The following is a 10,930-nucleotide window of genomic DNA, read 5'->3' as shown; positions in this document are numbered from 1 at the left end:
CTTTTCAGGGAACTTTTAGGACAACCTGATAATAATGAATTACAATAGTCCAGCCTAGAGGAAATAAATGCATGAATTAGTTTTTCAGCATCACTCTGAGACAAGACCTTTCTAATTTTAGAGATACTGCGCAAATGCAAAAAAGCAGTCCTACATATTTGCTTAATATGCGCTTTGAATGACATATCCTGATCAAAAATGACTCCAAGATTTCTCACAGTATTACTAGAGGTCAGGGTAATGCCATCCAGAGTAAGGATCTGGTTAGACACCATGTTTCTAAGATTTGTGGGGCCAAGTACAATAACTTCAGTTTTATCTGAGTTTAAAAGCAGGAAATTAGAGGTCATCCATGTCTTTATGTCTGTAAGACAATCCTGCAGTTGAACTAATTGGTGTGTGTCCTCTGGCTTCATGGATAGATAAAGCTGGGTATCATCTGCGTAACAATGAAATTAAGCAATGCCGTCTAATAATACTGCCTCGGTTTCTTCTTTTTTTCTCAGACTCCCTTTCTGAAGACCTGAAATTGTTGTCTTAATGTCAGCTTTGATTTTGTCGACTGGGATCAGATAAACAAGTTATTGTTTACGTCCAACTTTCCTGCTCATGCGCACAGAAAGGGAAGAGGAAAACTCCAGAGTCCCTTTATTCAGAGAGTAGCGACAGGACGAGTCGGGGGGAAAAACGGTCACGTGACTCCTGGTGCCATCTATGTTCCAAAATAGTGTTCGCTGTTAATCTGTCTGCTTAAAAATCCAGCTATTTTATTTATTTATTCGCTGAAAATGCCGGGTTGCTGTGCAAATAGACACAAGGGATTCAAGATGTACAGATTCCCTTCAGATCCGAACAGAAGAATGTTTTGGAAAATAAAGTCAGCCGTGTGGGAAGAAAACCGACATCATCATCAAAGCTTTGACAGACAAATTTATTCATCAGTCCCATGTACAGTAAAACTCAACTAAACCGTCGTCATATAAATTATTGGATAGTCGCAGTCACCTGACAAAACAAAGTCCCAATGTTTTTGTATTGTTTTCCTTGTAATAAACACCGTATATTATGGATTTTGTATAACAGATTTTTCACTCGCATCAAATAAAATGTCCTGTCTGATTGCAATGTATTAACATTAAAAACCATGAGCAGTATGGACGTGCAAAGTAACAGAGGCACAAATTAAAGTTCAGCCCTATGACACTCGCTGATTTGAGGAAAGTGGGACCGGAGTCATTTCTGTAATTAAAAGCCCGACAGTTTATATTTTTCACACCGTGCTCAGACTCGGACCCGCAGCCTGGACGTGCACCTGTTAAATCAGACACAACAAAAAGCTTCGATTTGACACTTTTCTGCCTTCACTCCTTCATCTGCCATCATATTTTAATAGTTTTTACAGTGCGCACGCTGATTACAAATGGATCAGAAAAGTCTGCAACTTTACAGCACAGAGTGTGAAAAAGATGAAATTGTAGAGCTTACCTTAGATTTGGAGGTGATGATTGTAGAAAGAATAGCTATAGTTGAGGGTCAAATTAATCCATAATAAGCATAATCCAGAGACGGAAAACTTTAAAACTGTCACGCATGTCATTGTATGACATGGAGTTACAGAGCTGCAGAAGCATAAATAAGGCTTTAAATTAATTAAATAAATCATCATAAACTGTACATTTCTGTACATTTGATAGCTTAACTACTTTTATATTTATTCTGATAGCAACTGTACCTGGATGTGTTGCTGTATGTGGTTAAAAGATTTGAAAAAATGTTGAAAACATAAAAGGTTCATTCAGTAGGTCAGCGCAGTTGGAACCAAAATGGCGCCTTGTTCTGATTTCATGCTACTCAATCAAGGAACTCGACTCCAGACTACAGACTCCAAGCAGATGCGGTGACAAAACACATGGGAAGATGACTTCAGATTACTTGTCAACTCTTGATCCCGAAGATCAAAAGCAATATTGTGAGAAATTAAATCTTGGAGACGACAAAGGCTTTTTTTTGGAGGCGTACAGTTATTTTATCGGCGGTCACGTGAGGGAATGCTGTTGTCACCCCTGAAATTTTGTCTGCGCTGTCTTCACTGCGCATGCGTCATTTTGGACCACAGCAGCATGTCTGAGATGGACTCTCTTCACCCAAAGCAATCAAAGGGAATAATGGGATTATTAACCATCAGATGACAAAGTAAAACCTGTTCAATCATTCTAAAGTTAGTTTTAAGCAGAAATGAGGCCATTTTACTCAGATACTTGGCAAAACTCTGTGACGCTTTGAAATGACCGACTCACAGTGAACGCATCGGCTTGCGGCTTGTGTAGCTGCTGCGCGCTGATCGCTTCCTCCGTCTTTTATGATGAAATAATGCTGAATTTATGTGGAAATGATTGTTGTAAAAAAGCTTCAGATATCTGTCACTGAGATAGATGATGACTGGAGTGCAGTTTTAAGCAGAAAAGAGGTGATAATCCGTGAACCACGGCTAATGACGCATGCACAGTGAAGGCAGGGTGGACCGATTTTTAGGGGGGGACCATTCGGTCGGCGACACCGTTATCAGCATGTTGATGTTTGTCTGTACCAGAGGTCTCAGACTCATTCCAGAAAGGGTCAAGAGGGTGCAGGTTTTCTTTGCAACCAGAAAACCTGCAGCCTTTCGAGCTTGAGACCTCGCATGCTCTTTCTGCTGTCTGGTTCCGTCTTTGTGGGCTGAGTGAGGGGCTCAGCAGCAGCAGCAGGCTGTGCCTTGAAGTTGAGGGACTTTTTAAAAGCAGTCCAAAAAGACACTCCTGCACAGTCCGGCCAGTGTGCGCGTCCGTGCGTCAGGTTGACAGAGTTATTAAATGCAGCTGCGTGCGCACCCAGTGCAAGATTGGAAAAATGATGGAGGAAAAACAACTAGTGTGGTGCCAAAGGTTTCTCTGTGACCAAAAAAAAAAAAAAAAAAAAGCCACCACAGTGATGTAACCACTTTAATTATACACGCCTGCACATTGATTACATACACCTGTGTGGATCACATGACTTCCCAAAAGTAAAAATAAAAAATCCTGAGCACAACACAAGATCCATAACATTTTTTTCGTACATTTTAACAACCTGAAAGCCACCAGAGCAGCTAGAACCAAACCCTGGGTTCCTGGACAGTCCCCTCTGTGTTTCTTCTCGCAGCTTCCAGTCATTTTGACACTGGTGAGTCCCGAACCCTAACTTGTCATGTTGCGTTTGTCCGTTACTGTCTGCAAAATCGCTCTTTTGCGTGCTCGCGTTCTGCATAAATGCTCGTCTTTAGGAATATTATGTGTTTGATTTCCAAAGAATGAATCGAAAATGAGATTGTTGTTAGTTTGCAGCCCTCATAATAACTTCAGTTACATCTTATACACGTGGAGCTGCACAGAGGTTTAAAGTTTTCAGTTTGAACACAGGGTGAGCGCATGTGATCCATCGGTTCCACCTGTACTGGACACTTCTGAGCCAAATCACATCCAGTCCTTGAGACAAAATGCTGGGAAAGTGAAAATCTTTCAAACAGATTGTCATCCATCTGGATGTGATGTGTTTTTACGCACGGCGCTCAGCTGATCCGTCAGCGTGTGATGGATCACCGAGTGCACGCTTTGAACAGTGACATCTCCAAATATTATTACGCACAGTCAGTGTCTGAAGAAGAGTTTTCTGCCTACCAGTGGGTCCCCCGCACCGGAGCAGACCGGCGCGTGACGTCATCACGATGCAACACTCACTCACTCACTCATCTTCAACTGCTTCCGCCAATTAAGGGTCACGAGGGGTTGGATCCTATCCCAGCAGTCATAGGGTGTGAGGCGGATTGACCCTGGACAGGACGCCAGTCTGTCGCAGGACCACATAGAGACAAACACACACATTCACACCTACAGACAGTTTAAAGTTTCCAGTCCATCTAACCTGCATGTCTTTGGATGTGGGAGGAAGCCAGAGCACCTGGAGGAAACCCACACAAACACGGGGAGAACATGCAAACTCCAGACAGAAAGGCCACAGGTGGGGCTCAATCCCATGACCTTCTTGCTGTGAGGCAACAGTGCTAACCACTAATCCACCGTGCTGGGAAGGCAACATGTGCACCAAAATCATCATTACTTTTGGTGCACATGTTGGGGCAGCCAGCAGACAGCAAACAGACCCACGATGATGGCCAGAGACTTGGCAGCATGAATCTCTTTCAAGCTCATATTGCAGATAATGTTCTAATAACAAATGTTTAAATGGCAGCTGTAACAGTATCTTATGATGATGATGATGATGATTAGTGCTGCACAATTTATGTTATCAATGCTTATTGAAAAACAGTATTGTCAAGTGTATGCAACCTTACATATCAAGTGCTCCACAACTCATGCACCCACCCAAAGATTTTAGAACTTTATTCCAGTCTCTAGGGATGATACCCTTCTTTCAGATTGAAACTAAGTGGAACAACATCTCCACTCATGGAGGAGCTCAGCTTTGATGCTCTTGCTTGCCTCTACTGGTGGTTGGCTCTCACTGCGGTATTGTATCACTTCCTGTTCCGGAGCACAGCGGTGTTTTTCTGTATCTGTTAGCTGTTTAATCTGCGCAGTTAGATTGATCTAGTTATCTAGATTACGATTTGTTTCCCAGTGTAATCTTTACGTGCCTTAACTAAAGCACTCATTCTGCTGAATCACCTCTAAATTATTTACACATTATTCACTTTGCGTGTTTTTAGGAATCCGCTAGCTTAGCGTAGCTACTAGCTCTTAGCCGATTTAGCATGGCGGCTTCTCCTGTCTCTCCCGCACTTTTCTGCTCTGGGTGCGAAATGTTTAGTTATTCCTCGGCCTCCTTTAGCAGTAATGGTACTTGTAATAAGTGTAGCTTATTCGTAGCTTTGGAGGCCAGGCTGGGCGAATTGGAGACTCGGCTCCGCACCGTGGAAAATTCTACAGCTAGCCAGGCCCCTGTAGTCGGTGCGGACCAAGGTAGCTTAGCCGCCGTTAGTTCCCCCCTGGCAGATCCCGAGCAGCCGGGAAAGCAGGCTGACTGGGTGACTGTGAGGAGGAAGCGTAGCCCTAAACAGAAGCCCCGTGTACACCGCCAACCCGTTCACATTTCTAACCGTTTTTCCCCACTCGATGACACACCCGCCGAGGATCAAACTCTGGTTATTGGCGACTCTGTTTTGAGAAATGTGAAGTTAGCGACACCAGCAACCATAGTCAATTGTCTTCCGGGGGCCAGAGCAGGCGACATTGAAGGAAATTTGAAACTGCTGGTTAAGGCTAAGCGTAAATTTGGTAAGATTGTAATTCACGTCGGCAGTAATGACACCCGGTTACGCCAATCGGAGGTCACTAAAATTAACATTAAATCGGTGTGTAACTTTGCAAAAACAATGTCGGACTCTGTAGTTTTCTCTGGGCCCCTCCCCAATCAGACCGGGAGTGACATGTTTAGCCGCATGTTCTCCTTGAATTGCTGGCTGTCTGAGTGGTGTCCAAAAAATGAGGTGGGCTTCATAGATAATTGGCAAAGCTTCTGGGGAAAACCTGGTCTTGTTAGGAGAGACGGCATCCATCCCACTTTGGATGGAGCAGCTCTCATTTCTAGAAATCTGGCTAATTTTCTTAAATCCTCCAAACCGTGACTATCCAGGGTTGGGACCAGGAAGCAGAGTTGTAGTCTTACACACCTCTCTGCAGCTTCTCTCCCCCTGCCATCCCCTCATTACCCCATCCCCGTAGAGACGGTGCCTGTTCCCAGACTACCAATAACCAGCAAAAATCTATTTAAGCATAAAAATTCAAAAAGAAAAAATAATATAGCACCTTCTACTGCACCACAGACTAAAACAGTTAAATGTGGTCTATTAAACATTAGGTCTCTCTCTTCTAAGTCCCTGTTGGTAAATGATATAACAATTGATCAACATATTGATTTATTCTGCCTAACAGAAACCTGGTTACAGCAGGATGAATATGTTAGTTTAAATGAGTCAACACCCCCGAGTCACACTAACTGTCAGAATGCTCGTAGCACGGGCCGGGGCGGTGGATTAGCAGCAATCTTCCATTCCAGCTTATTAATTAATCAAAAACCCAGACAGAGCTTTAATTCATTTGAAAGCTTGTCTCTTAGTCTTGTCCATCCAAATTGGAAGTCCCAAAAACCAGTTTTATTTGTTATTATCTATCGTCCACCTGGTCGTTACTGTGAGTTTCTCTGTGAATTTTCAGACCTTTTGTCTGACTTAGTGCTTAGCTCAGATAAGATAATTATAGTGGGCGATTTTAACATCCACACAGATGCTGAGAATGACAGCCTCAACACTGCATTTAATCTATTATTAGACTCTATTGGCTTTGCTCAAAAAGTAAATGAGTCCACCCACCACTTTAATCATATCTTAGATCTTGTTCTGACTTATGGTATGGAAATAGAAGACTTAACAGTATTCCCTGAAAACTCCCTTCTGTCTGATCATTTTTTAATAACATTTACATTTACTCTGATGGACTACCCAGCAGTAGGGAATAAGTTTCATTACACTAGAAGTCTTTCAGAAAGCGCTGTAACTAGGTTTAAGGATATGATTCCTTCTTTATGTTCTCTAATGCCATATAACAACACAGTGCAGAGTAGCTACCTAAACTCTGTAAGGGAGATAGAGTATCTCGTCAATAGTTTTACATCCTCATTGAAGACAACTTTGGATGCTGTAGCTCCTCTGAAAAAGAGAGCTTTAAATCAGAAGTGTCTGACTCCATGGTATAACTCTCAAACTCGTAGCTTAAAGCAGATAACCCGTAAGTTGGAGAGGAAATGGCGTCTCACTAATTTAGAAGATCTTCACTTAGCCTGGAAAAAGAGTCTGTTGCTCTATAAAAAAGCCCTCCGTAAAGCTAGGACATCTTTCTACTCATCACTAATTGAAGAAAATAAGAACAACCCCAGGTTTCTTTTCAGCACTGTAGCCAGGCTGACAAAGAGTCAGAGCTCTATTGAGCTGAGTATTCCATTATCTTTAACTAGTAATGAGTTCATGACTTTCTTTGCTAACAAAATTTTAACTATTAGAGAAAAAATTACTCATAACCATCCCAAAGACGTATCGTTATCTTTGGCTGCTTTCAGTGATGCCGGTATTTGGTTAGACTCTTTCTCTCCGATTGTTCTGTCTGAGTTATTTTCATTAGTTACTTCATCCAAACCATCAACATGTTTATTAGACCCCATTCCTACCAGGCTGCTCAAGGAAGCCCTACCATTATTTAATGCTTCGATCTTGAATATGATCAATCTGTCTTTGTTAGTTGGCCATGTACCACAGGCTTTTAAGGTGGCAGTAATTAAACCATTACTTAAAAAGCCATCACTTGACCCAGCTATCTTAGCTAATTATAGGCCAATCTCCAACCTTCCTTTTCTCTCAAAAATTCTTGAAAGGGTAGTTGTAAAACAGCTAACTGATCATCTGCAGAGGAATGGTCTATTTGAAGAGTTTCAGTCAGGTTTTAGAATTCATCATAGTACAGAAACAGCATTAGTGAAGGTTACAAATGATCTTCTTATGGCCTCGGACAGTGGACTCATCTCTGTGCTTGTTCTGTTAGACCTCAGTGCTGCTTTTGATACTGTTGACCATAAAATTTTATTACAGAGATTAGAGCATGCCATAGGTATTAAAGGCACTGCGCTGCGGTGGTTTGAATCATATTTGTCTAATAGATTACAATTTGTTCATGTAAATGGGGAATCTTCTTCACAGACTAAAGTTAATTATGGAGTTCCACAAGGTTCTGTGCTAGGACCAATTTTATTCACTTTATATATGCTTCCCTTAGGCAGTATTATTAGACGGTATTGCTTAAATTTTCATTGTTACGCAGATGATACCCAGCTTTATCTATCCATGAAGCCAGAGGACACACACCAATTAGCTAAACTGCAGGATTGTCTTACAGACATAAAGACATGGATGACCTCTAATTTCCTGCTTTTAAACTCAGATAAAACTGAAGTTATTGTTCTTGGCCCCACAAATCTTAGAAACATGGTGTCTAACCAGATCCTTATTCTGGATGGCATTACCCTGACCTCTAGTAATACTGTGAGAAATCTTGGAGTCATTTTTGATCAGGATATGTCATTCAAAGCGCATATTAAACAAATATGTAGGACTGCTTTTTTGCATTTACGCAATATCTCTAAAATCAGAAAGGTCTTGTCTCAGAGTGATGCTGAAAAACTAATTCATGCATTTATTTCCTCTAGGCTGGACTATTGTAATTCATTATTATCAGGTTGTCCTAAAAGTTCCCTAAAAAGCCTTCAGTTAATTCAAAATGCTGCAGCTAGAGTGCTGACGGGGACTAGAAGGAGAGAGCATATCTCACCCATATTGGCCTCTCTTCATTGGCTTCCTGTTAATTCTAGAATAGAATTTAAAATTCTTCTTCTTACTTATAAGGTTTTGAATAATCAGGTCCCATCTTATCTTAGGGACCTCGTAGTACCATATCACCCCAATAGAGCGCTTCGCTCTCAGACTGCAGGCTTACTTGTAGTTCCTAGGGTTTGTAAGAGTAGAATGGGAGGCAGAGCCTTCAGCTTTCAGGCTCCTCTCCTGTGGAACCAGCTCCCAATTCAGATCAGGGAGACAGACACCCTCTCTACTTTTAAGATTAGGCTTAAAACTTTCCTTTTTGCTAAAGCTTATAGTTAGGGCTGGATCAGGTGACCCTGAACCATCCCTTAGTTATGCTGCTATAGACGTAGACTGCTGGGGGGTTCCCATGATGCACTGTTTCTTTCTCTTTTTGCTCTGTATGCACCACTCTGCATTTAATCATTAGTGATCGATCTCTGCTCCCCTCCACAGCATGTCTTTTTCCTGGTTCTCTCCCTCAGCCCCAACCAGTCCCAGCAGAAGACTGCCCCTCCCTGAGCCTGGTTCTGCTGGAGGTTTCTTCCTGTTAAAAGGGAGTTTTTCCTTCCCACTGTAGCCAAGTGCTTGCTCACAGGGGGTCGTTTTGACCGTTGGGGTTTTACATCATTATTGTATGGCCTTGCCTTACAATATAAAGCGCCTTGGGGCAACTGTTTGTTGTGATTTGGCGCTATATAAAAAAAAAATTGATTGAAATTGATTGATTGATAAATCTCTGAAGGTTTCTTTGCCCTCAGCTGTTTCCCGTCCTTTACAATCTCACCAATATTTTGTGGATTGCAGTTGACTGGAGACTCAGCCACAAGCACCCTGGTGCTGGAGGTTTCTAACATCCCAACATGAGAATCAGCTTTATAAAACTGCTTAAAGTAGCTGCCAGCAGAGGCATCTGTGGGACTGCAATGAGACAAGGTGTAGGTTTGAAGGAACAAAGTGCTTTGTATCCTCTGTAAGCAGGTCGAGGGTCACTAGACCACAGATGGCATGTCACCTGATCAGGTTCCTCTAACATACGTCTTCTTGTCAACTCCCAGCTGGGCCATCATAGCCTGTTTTCTCTGCTCCCTGTACACCCTTGAATCACCATCAACCGGTGCACTAAAACTCCTCTTGATGATACAGTGGGGTAAAAAAGTATTTAGTTAGCCCCTGATTCTGCAAGTTCTCCTACTTAGAAAGATGAGAGAGGTCTGGAATTTTCATCTTAGGTACACTTCAACTATGAGAGACAAAATGAGGAAAAAAAATAATCCAGGAAATCACATTGTAGGATTTTTAAAGAATTTATTTGCAAATTATGGTGGAAAATAAGTATTTGGTCAGTAACAAAAGTTCAACTCAATACTTTGTAACATAATCTTTGTTGGCAATGACAGAGGTCAAATGTTTCCTGTAAGTCTTCACCAGGTTTGCACACACTGTAGCTGGTATTTTGGCCCATTCCTCCATGCAGATCTCCTCTAGAGCAGTGATGTTTTGGGGCTGTCACTGGGCAACATGGACTTTCAACTCAACAAATTTCCTTTGGGGTTGAGGTCTGGAGACTGGCTTGGCCACTCCACTTGGTGTGTTGAGTCCCTCTCTGTGTAGGTCATTCATCAGGTCCCTCCGTGTAGTTGTGGGATTTTTGTTCACTTTTCTCATGATCATTTTGACCCCACAGGATGAGCTCTTGTGTGGAGCCCCAGATCAAGGGAGATTATCAATGGTCTTGCATGTCTGACATTTTCTTGTAATCGCTCCCACAGTCAATTTATTCACACCAACCTGCTTGACTATTGTAGATTCACTCTTCCCAGCCTGGTGCACATGTACAATTTTCTTCCTGGTGTCCTTTGACAGCTCTTTGGTCTTGGCCATGGTTGAGTTTAGAGTCTGACTGTTTGAGGTTGTGGACAAGTGTCTTTTATACACATAACAAGTTCAAACAGGTGCATTAATAGAGGTAACAGGTGGAGGACAGAAGAGCTTCTTAAAGAAGAAGTTACAGGTCTGTGAGAGCCAGAAATCTTACTTGTTTGTGGGTGACCAAATATGTTATTTTCCACCATAATTTTCAAATAAATTCTTTAAAAATCCTACAATGTGATTTTCTGGATTTTTTTTTTTTTTTTTTTTTTTTTTTTCTTCTCATTTTGTCTCTCATAGGTGAAGTGTACCTATGATGAAAATTACAGACCTCTCTCATCTTTCTAAGTTGGAGAACTTGCACAGTCAGGGGCTGACTAAATACTTTTTTACCTCACTGTATTTGCAGTGCCCTCAGATATTAAACACCTCTGGACACTGACAACTCCGATACAATCAACAGCAACTTTCAAGGTGTGTTTATGGAATAACTCCCACAATCTATTCACCAGTTATGTCCATGTCTCAAAGTCATCCTGACAGATTTCACACAAATTCCTGATCTTGAAGGCTGGCCCAATTTAATCTTGGGCCTGTGAGACTTCAACTGAATCCACAGGG

This window comes from Thalassophryne amazonica, chromosome 5 (genome assembly GCF_902500255.1).
Source record: "Thalassophryne amazonica chromosome 5, fThaAma1.1, whole genome shotgun sequence".
NCBI classification, from domain to species: domain Eukaryota; kingdom Metazoa; phylum Chordata; class Actinopteri; order Batrachoidiformes; family Batrachoididae; genus Thalassophryne; species Thalassophryne amazonica.
This window is presented reverse-complemented; position numbering follows the sequence as displayed.